The sequence below is a fragment of the Dendropsophus ebraccatus genome, chromosome 10 (genome assembly GCF_027789765.1).
Source record: "Dendropsophus ebraccatus isolate aDenEbr1 chromosome 10, aDenEbr1.pat, whole genome shotgun sequence".
Classification (NCBI taxonomy): Eukaryota; Metazoa; Chordata; class Amphibia; order Anura; family Hylidae; genus Dendropsophus; species Dendropsophus ebraccatus.
Window position 1 is genome coordinate 86933501 of NC_091463.1, and position 12374 is coordinate 86945874.

The window sequence follows — 12374 nt, forward strand, 5'->3', positions numbered from 1 at the left end:
GTATGTTCACATGTAGTATTTCTGTTAGTCTTTTTTTCAACCAACACTGACAGAGCAAAACTATAATGGAATAAAATTGCACAGTTTTGTTCAACCCACTCCTGGTTTTGGTTGACAAAAGACTGACAGAAATACTATATGTGAACATACACTTTGCCAGGTTCTTCTAGAAAGAAAAAGGCTGAGAAAGAGGCCGACTCGTTCCTCCCAACATCACATGGAATCATCACAGGTCTTTCTGCAATCAGCACACAGTCTATGCTGTCCTCCTGATGCTTCCTACTCTGCTTAGAAATACCTGCAATGGTGTTATTGTTTCTCCCAAGATCACATGATCATGACATTATCATAGGTCTTTCTACACACAGACATGATCCATTCCCATCCCCAGCAACCCTGATTACAATACCACACAGTAACTTGAGACACATAAACTGATGATTATATAATAAATATAATATAGGCCTAAAAGGCCTATGTTACGTAATTATGAGCTACTTCCAAACAAGCATTGTTTTACCAAAATCCTTATTGCATAAAATTATATAAATAATTGGAATTTACTAACAAATACATACTTGAGGAATACCTGGAGTTTCAAAATTTTAACTAAAGTAATCTTGCAGAAAATAGCAAAAAAAGTAAGCACCTGGGCCTAAAAGGCCCGCGTTACGCATTCTAGGGTTAATCCTTTATTTGTTTTACAGATTTTCCAAATTTGTAAAAAAAAATAAAGTATTAAAAATAGTACATTCTCAAAGCCAACAATGGCCTAGTCCTCAAAGGGTTTAATATATGCAATAGAAAGTTACATTTTTTGTCTTCATTTCATTGATACTTCCCATCGATACTCAAGAATGTGTTCACTTTACACTTCCTTATCTTTTTTTTAAAAGCTGCTTTGACATCTTTGTTCTTAAGACTGTATATAAGTGGGTTAAGCAAAGGAACAATTGCAGTGTTAAACAAAGAGAAAATTTTTTTGAAGCCTAAGCTATCACTTGGTATAACATATTGAAATATCAACAATGTGCAAAGCAACATCATGACTGTAAGATGTGAGGAACACGTGTAGAAGGCTTTTCTTCTGCCAATATTGGAACGGATCTGCATTATGGACCTAATTATAAAGATATAAGAGGTTAAAATGAAAATAGATGGGAAAATTATGAATACAATCGGCCCCTGGATATTGGATAACTCTTTCAAAATTGTGAGATCACTGCAGGCAATTTTCATGATGGGGACAACGTCACAGCAGAAGTGGTCAATGACATTTGTGAAAAAACAAGAGATCTTGGAAACGAGCCACATAAATGGAGCGACTTGTATAAAACCAAATATCCAACAAATTGAGGCCAAGAGAAGACATATTTTAAAGTTCATAATAATTTTATAATTCAGGGGCTTACAAATAGCTACATATCGATCATAGCTCATGGCTGTCAATATAAAAAGTCCATGTCCTGATAAGGAACCAAACATGTATATCTGCACCATACAGGCCAGGTAGAGCACCATATTATCTCCAGTGATGAACGTTAGAAGGATCTTATGTAAGGTGACAGTGGAAGACGTCATGTCCACTATAGACAGATTAGCAAGGAAGAAATACATAGGAGTGTGAAGATGAGAGTCCAGGCAGACCAGGAGAAGAAGACTCATATTCCCAACAAGAACAATGAGATAAATTAGTAAAACCAGAACAAATATCGGAGCTTGAAGCTCAGGAACATCAGAGATCCCCTTTATGATGAAATACGTCACTGTTTGATTTGTCTTCATGTTTCTCTTGGTGAATTAATAAACTGTTATAATGTGACCTACAGCAAACAAGTGAAGGATCATGAGATCTCCACCATGTAACAGCCCCTAGTACCTCATCTTGACTACATGCAGCTTTTTACAAACTGTATCCCTGGTGGCTTGTTACAAACATTCATCAAAAACTGTCTGTAATATTACATACCCCTGTGTGACGGTGTAGTTTAGGCACCATTATTTGGTTCTGTTACAGGTTCTTCATCAGGGCTCAGGAGCTTCAAATTACTCCTATGTCTACTATGTCTATCATGGTCATTGAAGATGGTCTAGAGGCTACACAGTAACATTTCTAGAAAAATCTGTAAGAAACTGTAAAATAAAATTTATTAAATCCAACATACATAGACTTATACAATCACACTCATACATATATATCCATAGCTTTTGTGCACTCACAAATAAAAATAAAATTATAAAAATTAGTTACTACTCACTTGAAATTCTGCCCGTTGAGGTGATATCTATGGAAGCATTGAGACTTTATATATTATATATTGAATTTAATTAATTCCTTTGCTCTTCAAAAGTCCATTGGGACTCATTAGTGAAGTTTTAATTATTCTAATATTATCTGTATTATTGCTATTTTCTACATAAGCCTCTAGTGATAGCCTGGTGAGGTCACTAGGGACCTGCGCATTGTTCTCTCTAATTTGACATAATGAGATATTATGATTTATTTTACAAATATTTACTTACACTCATACAAGAGCCAGATACAAGATGTTGCTCAGCTTCCAGATAAATGGATTTATACAGTATCAAGATATATATTGTACCGTATTTTCCGGCATGTAAGGCGATTTTCTACACCCGAAAAATCCACTAAAAACTCGGGGATTGTCTTACACACCGGACTCGTCTTATCTGTGGTGCCCGCATACAGTGGGGTGAGCTCAAGAATGGCCGCATTTCCTTTGTATGCGTCGATCCTATGAAGGAATATGAAGGTGACCGGGACCCGCAGGTATATAAAAAATGAGCCCGATGTTCAAGACAAACATACACCCTCACCTAGTTTGGCCCGCTCCTGTATGCTGCCGGTACATACCTCCTTCTCAGACCTCCCGAGGACTACAGGGAAGCGAAGCGCGCGATCTCACTTCTCTGTAGTCCTCGCGAGATCCAGATGCAGAAAGTGCAGGGGAATGAGGTGCGCACATATGCGAGATCATACTCCTCCCTTAACAAATCCTGGGAAGATACAGAGACAGAGTGCCTTCATGTGTCTTTAGGGGTCCCTTCATATGGTCGCCGTATGTGGTGACTGTATGAAGGGACCCATGAAGGTATATGAAGGTGACCAGGACCCGGGGTATGGAAAAACGAGTGGCGCTGTACAGAGACAAACATGCATCTTTAACTAGTCTGGCCTGCCCTTGTATTCTGCTGCCCAGCACTTGCTTCTCTGCCTCTCAGATGTGCAGTGCAGATAGCAGAATACAAGGGCGGGCCAGACTGGTTAAAGATGCATGTTTGTCTGTGTACAGCTCCGCTTGTTTTCCGTACCCCGGGTTCCATCACCTTCATTTGTCTACAGGGGTCCAAGTCACTGCATACAGAGGGGATGCTCCCTTGTATCCTATTAACTCCTCTACCTTTTACATCTTGCTCCTGAGGACTGCAGGCAGAGGTCTGAGAGGCAGAGAAGGAGTTAATAGGATACAAGGGCAGACCAGAATAGTACCGTAAGAGGCCTCTGAGTCTTGGAAACAGGGGGGGCTGGGCAGGGAGGGATAATAACTGACCAATCCATGCACGCTTTGTATACAACAACCAGCCAATCACCAGCAAGGTACATTGCTTGCCGTGATTGGATTGTTGTTGTATACTGGGTACGACATACAGTACAGCACCAGTAATCTGCCTGTCCATACAGCACCAGTACCATAATCTGCCTGTCCATAAAGCACCAGTACTGTAATCTGCCTGTCCATACAGCACCAGTACCATAATCTGCCTGTCCATAAAGCACTAGTACCGTAATCTGCCTCTTCATTCAGGACCAGTACGGTAATCTGCCTGTCCATACAGCACCAGTACTGTAATCTGCCTGTCCATACAGCACCAGTACCATAATCTGTCTGTCTATACAGCACCAGTACGGTAATCTGCCTGTCCATACAGCACCAGTACCGTAGTCTGCCTGTCCATACAGCACAGAACCGTAATCGGCCTGTTCATAAAGTCCAACAGTCAAAACCCCATCATGGCTACACCAGCAAGAAGAAAGAAATATGAAGCCGGTTTCAAACTTAAAGTTGTAAACTTTGCCATAAAGCATAATAACTGTGCTGCTGCAAGACAGTATGGAGTAACAGAAAAGAGGGTTTGGGACTGGAAAGCACATGAAAAAGCATTACAGAGTTTGCCAAGAGGTAAGTGTGCATTAACCCATAGCTGCACCAGGACGTTATTGAACGTCCTCGTGCCGCTATGGGAGTTCAGAGGGGGGTCGCGCGGCGACCACCCTCTGAACTGCCGCGATCCCGGGTGCCGCGAGTAGCCCGGGCTCGCGGCTATTAGCGGGCACGGTCCGATCGCCGTGCCCGCTAATTAAGTACTTAGAAGCAGCTGTCAAAGTTGACAGCTGCTTCTAAATACTTGCTGTTATACATGCCTGGTGGTCTAGTGGGGGGATCGCCGCATCCATCCCGGGCCGGGGTCTGCGCCGTAATGGCGCTGATCCCGGCTCGGCATTCTATTGCTTTTGGCTGCAGCAGCCAAAAGTAATAGAACACCGATCTCATGGATTCATGCAGTATAACTATACTGCATGGATCTCTATGAGAGATCAGAGTGCATATACTAGAAGTCCCCCAGGGGGGCTTCTAGTATATGTGTAAAGTAAAAGAAAAATGTATTTTTAATAACACAAAATCCCCTCCCCTAATAAAAGTCTGAATCACCCCCCTTTCCCCATTTTATAAATAAAAATAAATAAATAAATTAATAAACAAACATGTTTGCTATCGCCGCGTGCGTAATCGCCTGAACTATTAATTAATCACATTCCTGATCTCACACGGTAAACGGCGTCAGCACAAAAAAATCCCAAAGTGCAAAATTGCGCATTTTTGGTCGCATCAAATCCAGAATAATTGTAATAAAAAGCGATCAAAAAGTCATATATGCGCAATCAAGGTACCGATAGAAAGATCATATCATGGCGCAAAAAATGACACCTCACACAGACCCATAGACCAAAGGATAAAAGCGCTATAACCCTGGGAATGGAGCGATTTTAAGGAACATATATTTTCTTTAAAAGGTTTTAATTTTTTACAAGCCATCAAATCAAATAAAAGTTATACATGTTACATATCGTTGTAATCGTAACAACTTAAGGAACATATATAACGAGTCAGTTTTACCCCAGGGCGAACATAGTAAAAACAACCACCCCCCAAATAAAAAAAAAACATTTTTTTTTTCAATTTCACCACACATATAATTTTTTTCTGGTTTCCCGGCACATTTTAGGCAAAAATTACATCTGCCTTAGCAAAGTACAATTAGTTGCGCAAAAAATAAGGGCTCATTTGGGTCTCTAGGTGGAAAAATGCAGGCGCTATGGCCTTATATACACGAGGAGGGAAAAACGAAAACGCAAAAATGAAAACTGGCTGTGTCCCCTAAGGGTTAAGAAGAGGCACCTCAAACTCAAGCCAGCCAAAGCTATAAAAATACAGTAGCTTGCTGTTATAATTGGCGTTGTTAACACACCAGGGACTTGTCTAGGATTGTCTCTCTCTTGTTTGTTACTGTATCTTCCTGCTATCATAATCAGTTCCAGTTTGGTTGTTTTCTAAGCTGTCAAACAGCATGGCAGCTCCCATGGGTTTATTGTCTTATCCTTCCTTTCAGGTTTAGAGTGAATTAGGAAAAGTTAAACTCACTTGCACTGTTTTATATTCATATGTTTAATGAGAAGCAGCCTTATGGTTATAAGTGACAGTTTTCCTGCTAAGTACCTGCATGTTATAAGCAGGTGAATAAAAATTACCATATTGAAATAAAATCTGGTGTTTTTTCTTTATATTTATTTGGTAGAGGCGTTGGAAGAGGGGTAGTCTTATACGGCGAGTATATCCCAAACTCTCTATTTTAACAGGAAAAGTTGGGGGTCGTCTTATACACCCAATCGTCTTATACGCTGGAAAATACAGTATATCATACCCTGATAAATTAGTTTTTGTCCATGAGGGAATGGGGTCTAAGTCCCCTTGCGGTTTAGAGTAGTGAAGGAGTTGATGGTAATAACCCTGGTAGTCTATTTTAACAAAAAGGTTAATACTAATGTGGACAGGACAGAAAGCCCACGGACTATTTGAAGTTTTGGCAGGAGGGGCCTAATTTACCATGGTTTAAATCTGGAAACAGTCACTGAGCTGGTGACGGGAGAAGGCTTGATTTTAGACCGGTGTACTTGTAAGCCAGTCTTAAATAAACCCCAATTGACCAGTTTTAATAAATGTCCCCAAGTGTGTATAACAGCTGGAACCCTGTTGTTCAGTGATGATGATACCTGCTTTCTCTTTACTATTACAGAACGAGTTGTAAAAGATCTAAATATATATTCACACATACTGTACATACACTACTCATAGAAAGTTAAGGATATTCTGCTTGCAGGCGAAATTTATGGAAAATGTAAAAAAAAAATTATATCATGGGGCATTTAAGTTCTCTAATGATACAACAGCAATGACCTGGAACATTGTCGTCCATGAAGATGACATTAGGCTTGTGTTGTTTGTTCAGAGGCACAATGACTGGATTAATGATGTTACTCATGTAGTAGGGTCTTGTCACTGTACCATTACCAAAGTGTAGGGCAGTTCTGTATTGACTAGACAAACCTGCCTACTTGCCTGTCTGTATTGACTAGACCCACCCACTGTCCCTGCCTACTTGCCATAGACGGCCCTTAACAGCTGCGGACAACTACGACTCTGTATATGTGCAACACAAAACTTAGACAGATAAACAAACACAATATAGTAATATAATATAAGTAAACAAGCCAAGTCAGCAACTACGGCAGCGAGGTACAAAATCAGAAAAAGAATGGATAGTCGGGGGTCAGGCAGAAGGTCAGGTAACAGGCAGAACAACAGCAAGGGAGGCTAGGGCAGAGAACGCCGGGATAGAGACAGGGGGGGGGGGGGGACTAGTATACACTAAAAGCCAGCAAGGAGTGATTGACTCTGCTTTCATTTATGAGGATCAAGAGCCCGGTCTGGATCTCCATTGGACTGGCTCTCTGATCCTCAAGGTTCCGGACAGGCAGAGGCACAATAAAAAAACACTGCTCAGCAGCAGCGATCAAGGCTAGCAGTGAGCTGTGTAACTCCTGCATTGCCAGGAGGCTGAAAGGAAAGCTGGTGTGTCAGACAAAAGGTAAAAACAGGTCCAGTTCACACCAGGCTCACTGCACAATCCTGGCAGTATTTTACACTCAACTTTCTAAAAACAAAGCCTCACAACAAGCTACATAGACAAAGATGTAAGTATTTATGACATGCTGCAATGAAAAAGAGTAGAATGAAAATGTTAGGTCCTCAAGGCAAAAAAATGGTCCAGTTCTTAAAGGGTTTAATATACACAGTAGCAAGTTACATTTTTTCCCTTATTTCGAAAAACAATTCCCATCGATATACAGTAAATTGTGTTCACTTAACACTTCCTGATCCTCTTTCTAAAAGCTGTTTTGACATCTTTGTTGTTAAGGTTGTATATAAGGGGCTTAAGTATGGGAATAATTTCTGTGTTAAACAAAGAAAACAAATTTTTGAAGCCTAAGCTATTATTAAATTGTCTTTATTATTCAATTAAATGTATTTATCCGATGATCTCAAACTTCGTTTAACTGGGGATCCATGGAAAATCTGAAATTTGCCGCAATGTTTATGGTCCAAATATAAAAGCCTTAGAAGGTATCAGGTCAAAGTCTTGAGGGAAATACACAATAGTAACCCGACATTTTAAAATTTGCCGGTCTGGAAATAGTTAATGCTTTTAAAGATGGAGGTGATCACCATAGGAAATTGTTACAGTGAGAATCTGCATTAATTTCCCATTTTGCTGCCACAGGTCCCCTTGGTTTTAACGACAGAAATGAATTTAATGCGTTTCTCTAACATTGCATAATGTTTGTTTTTAATGGTGCGTTTACACGAAACGATAATTGGCCCAATCGTACGATTAACGATGTCGGAGTAACGATTTTTTTTCATAACGATCAGCGTTTATACGGTACGATATATCGTACGGAAAATTAGTTTTGCGATCGTTTTGCGAACGCTTAAGCCTATCTCACACATTGGTTAAATCGGCGAACGACTGTTCACACGGAACGATTTGCGAATTTTTTGCGAACGACGAACGACGATTTGATAACATGTTGAAAGATCAAAATGAGCGATGTATCATTCGTCGTTTGATAGTTCGCTGCGTTTACACGTACGATCGTTCGAATTCGATCGTTATCGCGCAAATTCGCACGATAACCATTACGTGTAAATGCACCATAAGGTTTTGTAATCTGCACCTGTGTTTTGTATCACATGTTCAGTGCTGAGCCACCTGACATGCCTATTTGTATGGAGGGTAAGTGTAGTGCTTGCTGTGTTAGCCAGATGAAGTGTGGCTAGTCCACACGAAACAATCGTCGCTAACTACTGTATGTCCGTGTGTACGTCCTCCCATTAACCCCCCTGATGCCTTTTTGTACAAGACTGTTTCATCAAGAAAGAAGAATTTTCTACAGAACGGTGAGTTGCAGCAGTTTCTCCTTTACTTCACTGGATTTTGTTTGATATATATGATATATAAAACTTCTTTTAGGAACCTATATTTTATTTACGTAAGACAACTGGGAATGCTTTAATACAGTCTTTATTTCAGCCTTGAAATATGCAGAACACAAGCCACAAAATAGCAAGAAATATCAATATTACTCAGGTACACGAACACATGAATTCTGAAAAATTCACCAAAAAATTACGCTATAAAATGAAAAAAAAAAAAAAAAAAATATATATATATATATATATATATATATATATATTTTTTTTTTTTTTTTTTACAGTAAATTAAGTTTAAGTCCCAACAAAATTATATAATATACACGTTAGGTGTTCCCATAACCATAACAGTATTCACAATAAACTAGTAAGATGATTCGTGATGATTGGCATGTGGGGTAAAGCAAATTATAGGCAATGAAATTGATTTTCTTTAATAATTTTAGTAAAAAAAAGGAAAAATAATAATACATATTAAAGTTTAAAGCATACAGTATATACAGTGCAAAACATGACATCTAAAAAGCAACTCATACTAAAAAACAAACAAATAAATTTGTCCTCAAGGCCAAATAATGGCCTCATAGGGTTTGCCATATTCTGTACCAATTTACATACTTTTCTTCTTTCCAATGACACTTCTTTCCATTATACAGCAGAATAAATTTGCTTTACACTTTTCGATCCTCCTTCTAAAAGAAGATTTGACATCTTTATTTTTAAGGCTGTATATCAGTGGGTTGAGCACAGGCACAATTGCCATGTTAAACAAAGAATATAATTTTTTGGAGCCTAAGCTATTACTTGGTATAATATATTGAAAGATCAACATTACGTATAGCAACATGATGACTGTGATATGTGAGGAACACGTGTAGAAGGCTTTTTTTCTACCAATACTGGTACGTATCTTCATTATGGTCGTAATGATAAAGAGATAAGATGTTAAAATGAGAAAAAGGGGAATAATAGTATATACAATCAGTCCCTGTATACTAGAAATTCCTATCAGTGCTGTGATGTCACTGCAAGCAATTGCCATAAAGGGGACAATGTCACAGCAGAAGTGATCAATGACATTTGTGGTAAAACAAGAGATCTTGGATACAAACCAGATGAAAGGAATGACTTGTACAAAACCAAATACCCAACAAAATGAGGCCAAGAGAAGACAAATCTTATAGTTCATAATAATTTTATAATTCAGTGGCCAACAAATAGCTACATATCTGTCATAGCTCATGGCCGTCAATATGAAAAGTCCATGTCCTGACAAAGATGCGGACATATAGAATTGCACCATACAGGCCAGGTAGAGCATTGTGTTATCTCCAGTGATGAATGTTAGAAGGATCTTATGTAGGGTGACAGTGGAAGACGTCATGTCCACTACAGACAAGTTAGCGAGGAAGAAATACATGGGGGTGTGAAGATGGGAGTCCAGACAGACCAGGAGAAACATACTCATATTCCCGACAAGGACAATGAGATAAATGAGTAAAACCAGAACAAATATCGGAGCCTGGAGCTCAGGATCATCAGATATCCCCTTTATAATAAAGAACCCTATTGTTTGATTTTCCTTCATGTTTCTCATCAGTATAAACAAAGTGCTATGAAGGTACCTAGAGCAACCAAAGGATAAACCATGAGATCTCCACTATGTAAGAGCCTCCGGACCATCATCCTGACTACATGTAGCTTTCTACAGACTTTATCCATGTTGGCTTGTTACAAAGCCAAAAAAGAGTCTCAGCATTGTAGCCAGGCCACCACACTCCTTCAATGTTAACTTTTAATTTTATTTTTATAAAAATGAAGTCCATGGCTATGTTCCGACTTTGTAAAAATATCGGGGAAGGGGAAGATGGCTGCCCTTCCAATGGGGCATAACCATGAATGGGGAGATGGGGAGCAAGGAATTCTCATCTACCTTAATACCTTCTTACCTTTTCCACCATTTCATCACAGGTAAACTCTTTTGGAGCCCTTTGGCTTTCAGCCTTATAATAATTATATTTTTTTTTTTTTTATAAACATGAAGTATTCCATGCATGCTCCAGTATGTCTTTACTGAGAAGTTCAACTTTTACTTCCGAAATTCTATGTGTATTAAGTTTTTCATCCTCATTAAATTGTCAGTTAATTGTACTTACCTGGGGATCTGAAGCTCCTGGTAGCCAGGGGTCCATGGAAAATCTGAACTTTTCTGCAATGGTTATGATCCAGAAATGAAGACCTTAGAAGATATCTGCTCAACATGTAGGGAGTCAGTCTGAAAATGTATTCAGTGTTACTTATATATAGCAAAGGAGAAACTTTGAAAATGTAATATTATAATATTTGTGCGTCTTTATTAATATAGAATTCAGCATTTAGATAATGCAATTACACTTTACTTCTTCTACCTTCTAACTATTAAACTATACTTATTATAGTAATAGTATCTAACCTGCTGATATGTCCCTATTGCACACCGGGCGTTAAGGATATAGATACGTTTTTTACATTTATCCTCGATGCTGTTTCTATGCTATTAGGAGTTTAATCCCTATGCTACCTTCCTTATTTTATAATAGGTAGTTATGACCATATAAAAGGAAATGTTGATACCGTATTTTCCTGTGTATAAGACTACTTTTTAACCCAAGAAAATCTTCTCAAAAGTCAAGGGTCATCTTTTAGGGTGGGTGCTGAACTTCTTCAGAACCAGACTGGAGAATCTGCGGTCACCGAAGAGGGTGGGGAAAGCTCAAAGGCATCTGCATCCCCACCGCATGCGGCGACCGTAGAAAGGGCAGAGCAAGCGGCAGGCATCCGGGATATGGAAAAAAGAGATAGAGCGACACTGTGCCCAGAAAAACACTCCTCTTTCACCCGTCTGTCCCGCCCTTGTATCCTACCAGTATTACTATACCTTCTTCTCTCCCTCTCAATGCCGCTACTGTCTGATGTTTTTATAAATTTTTATTTGGTGTGGGTTGGAAGAGTGGTACTTTTATACGGCTAGTATATCCCAAACTCTATATTTTAACTAGTAAAGTTGGCGATCATCTTACACACATAGTCGTCTTAAACACCAGAAAATATGGTAATTTGCTTACTTTTAGAATATAGTATAGTAATGCAAGAGGGAACAGACTATTCACAAGCGTGTTAATGGAGTAGTGGAATACTATTCACACACCGATGGACGTTTTTAAAGGGCATTCACAATTTAACGACAAATGGCTGCTGTTATTTTATAATAACGGCTGTTATTGGTAATATAACGTCTATTGTTTTAAGATATTATTTTTCCTTAAATAATGGCTGTCCGATAAAAATTGCCGTCATTGTGATGGTGTGTGACCATAGCCTATAAGCGTAAAGGAACAATACAAATAGTTGCCAAGTTATACAAACCCTTAATTTCAAAAACTGCAAAGGAATAAAACTTAGATACAATAAGCGTAAAAGCAGTAACTCTAGGAGGGGGGGAGGGGGGTTATTGGCACCCAGGAGATTCAAGTTACACACCCGAATATGATGGTTATTAAAAATAAAATTGCAAATAAAACCTTAATTTATGTATTTTCTACAGGCATATATAAATATAAACATTGTAAGAGTCACTTACCATAGAAGTGCAGTATAATTCTCTCCATAGAGGTGATAGTGTGGCAACAATGGGAGCACTGGGGCTTTATATAGTGTATTTTATGACTATAATTAATCCCTTTTTCCAAAGTCCATTGGGAC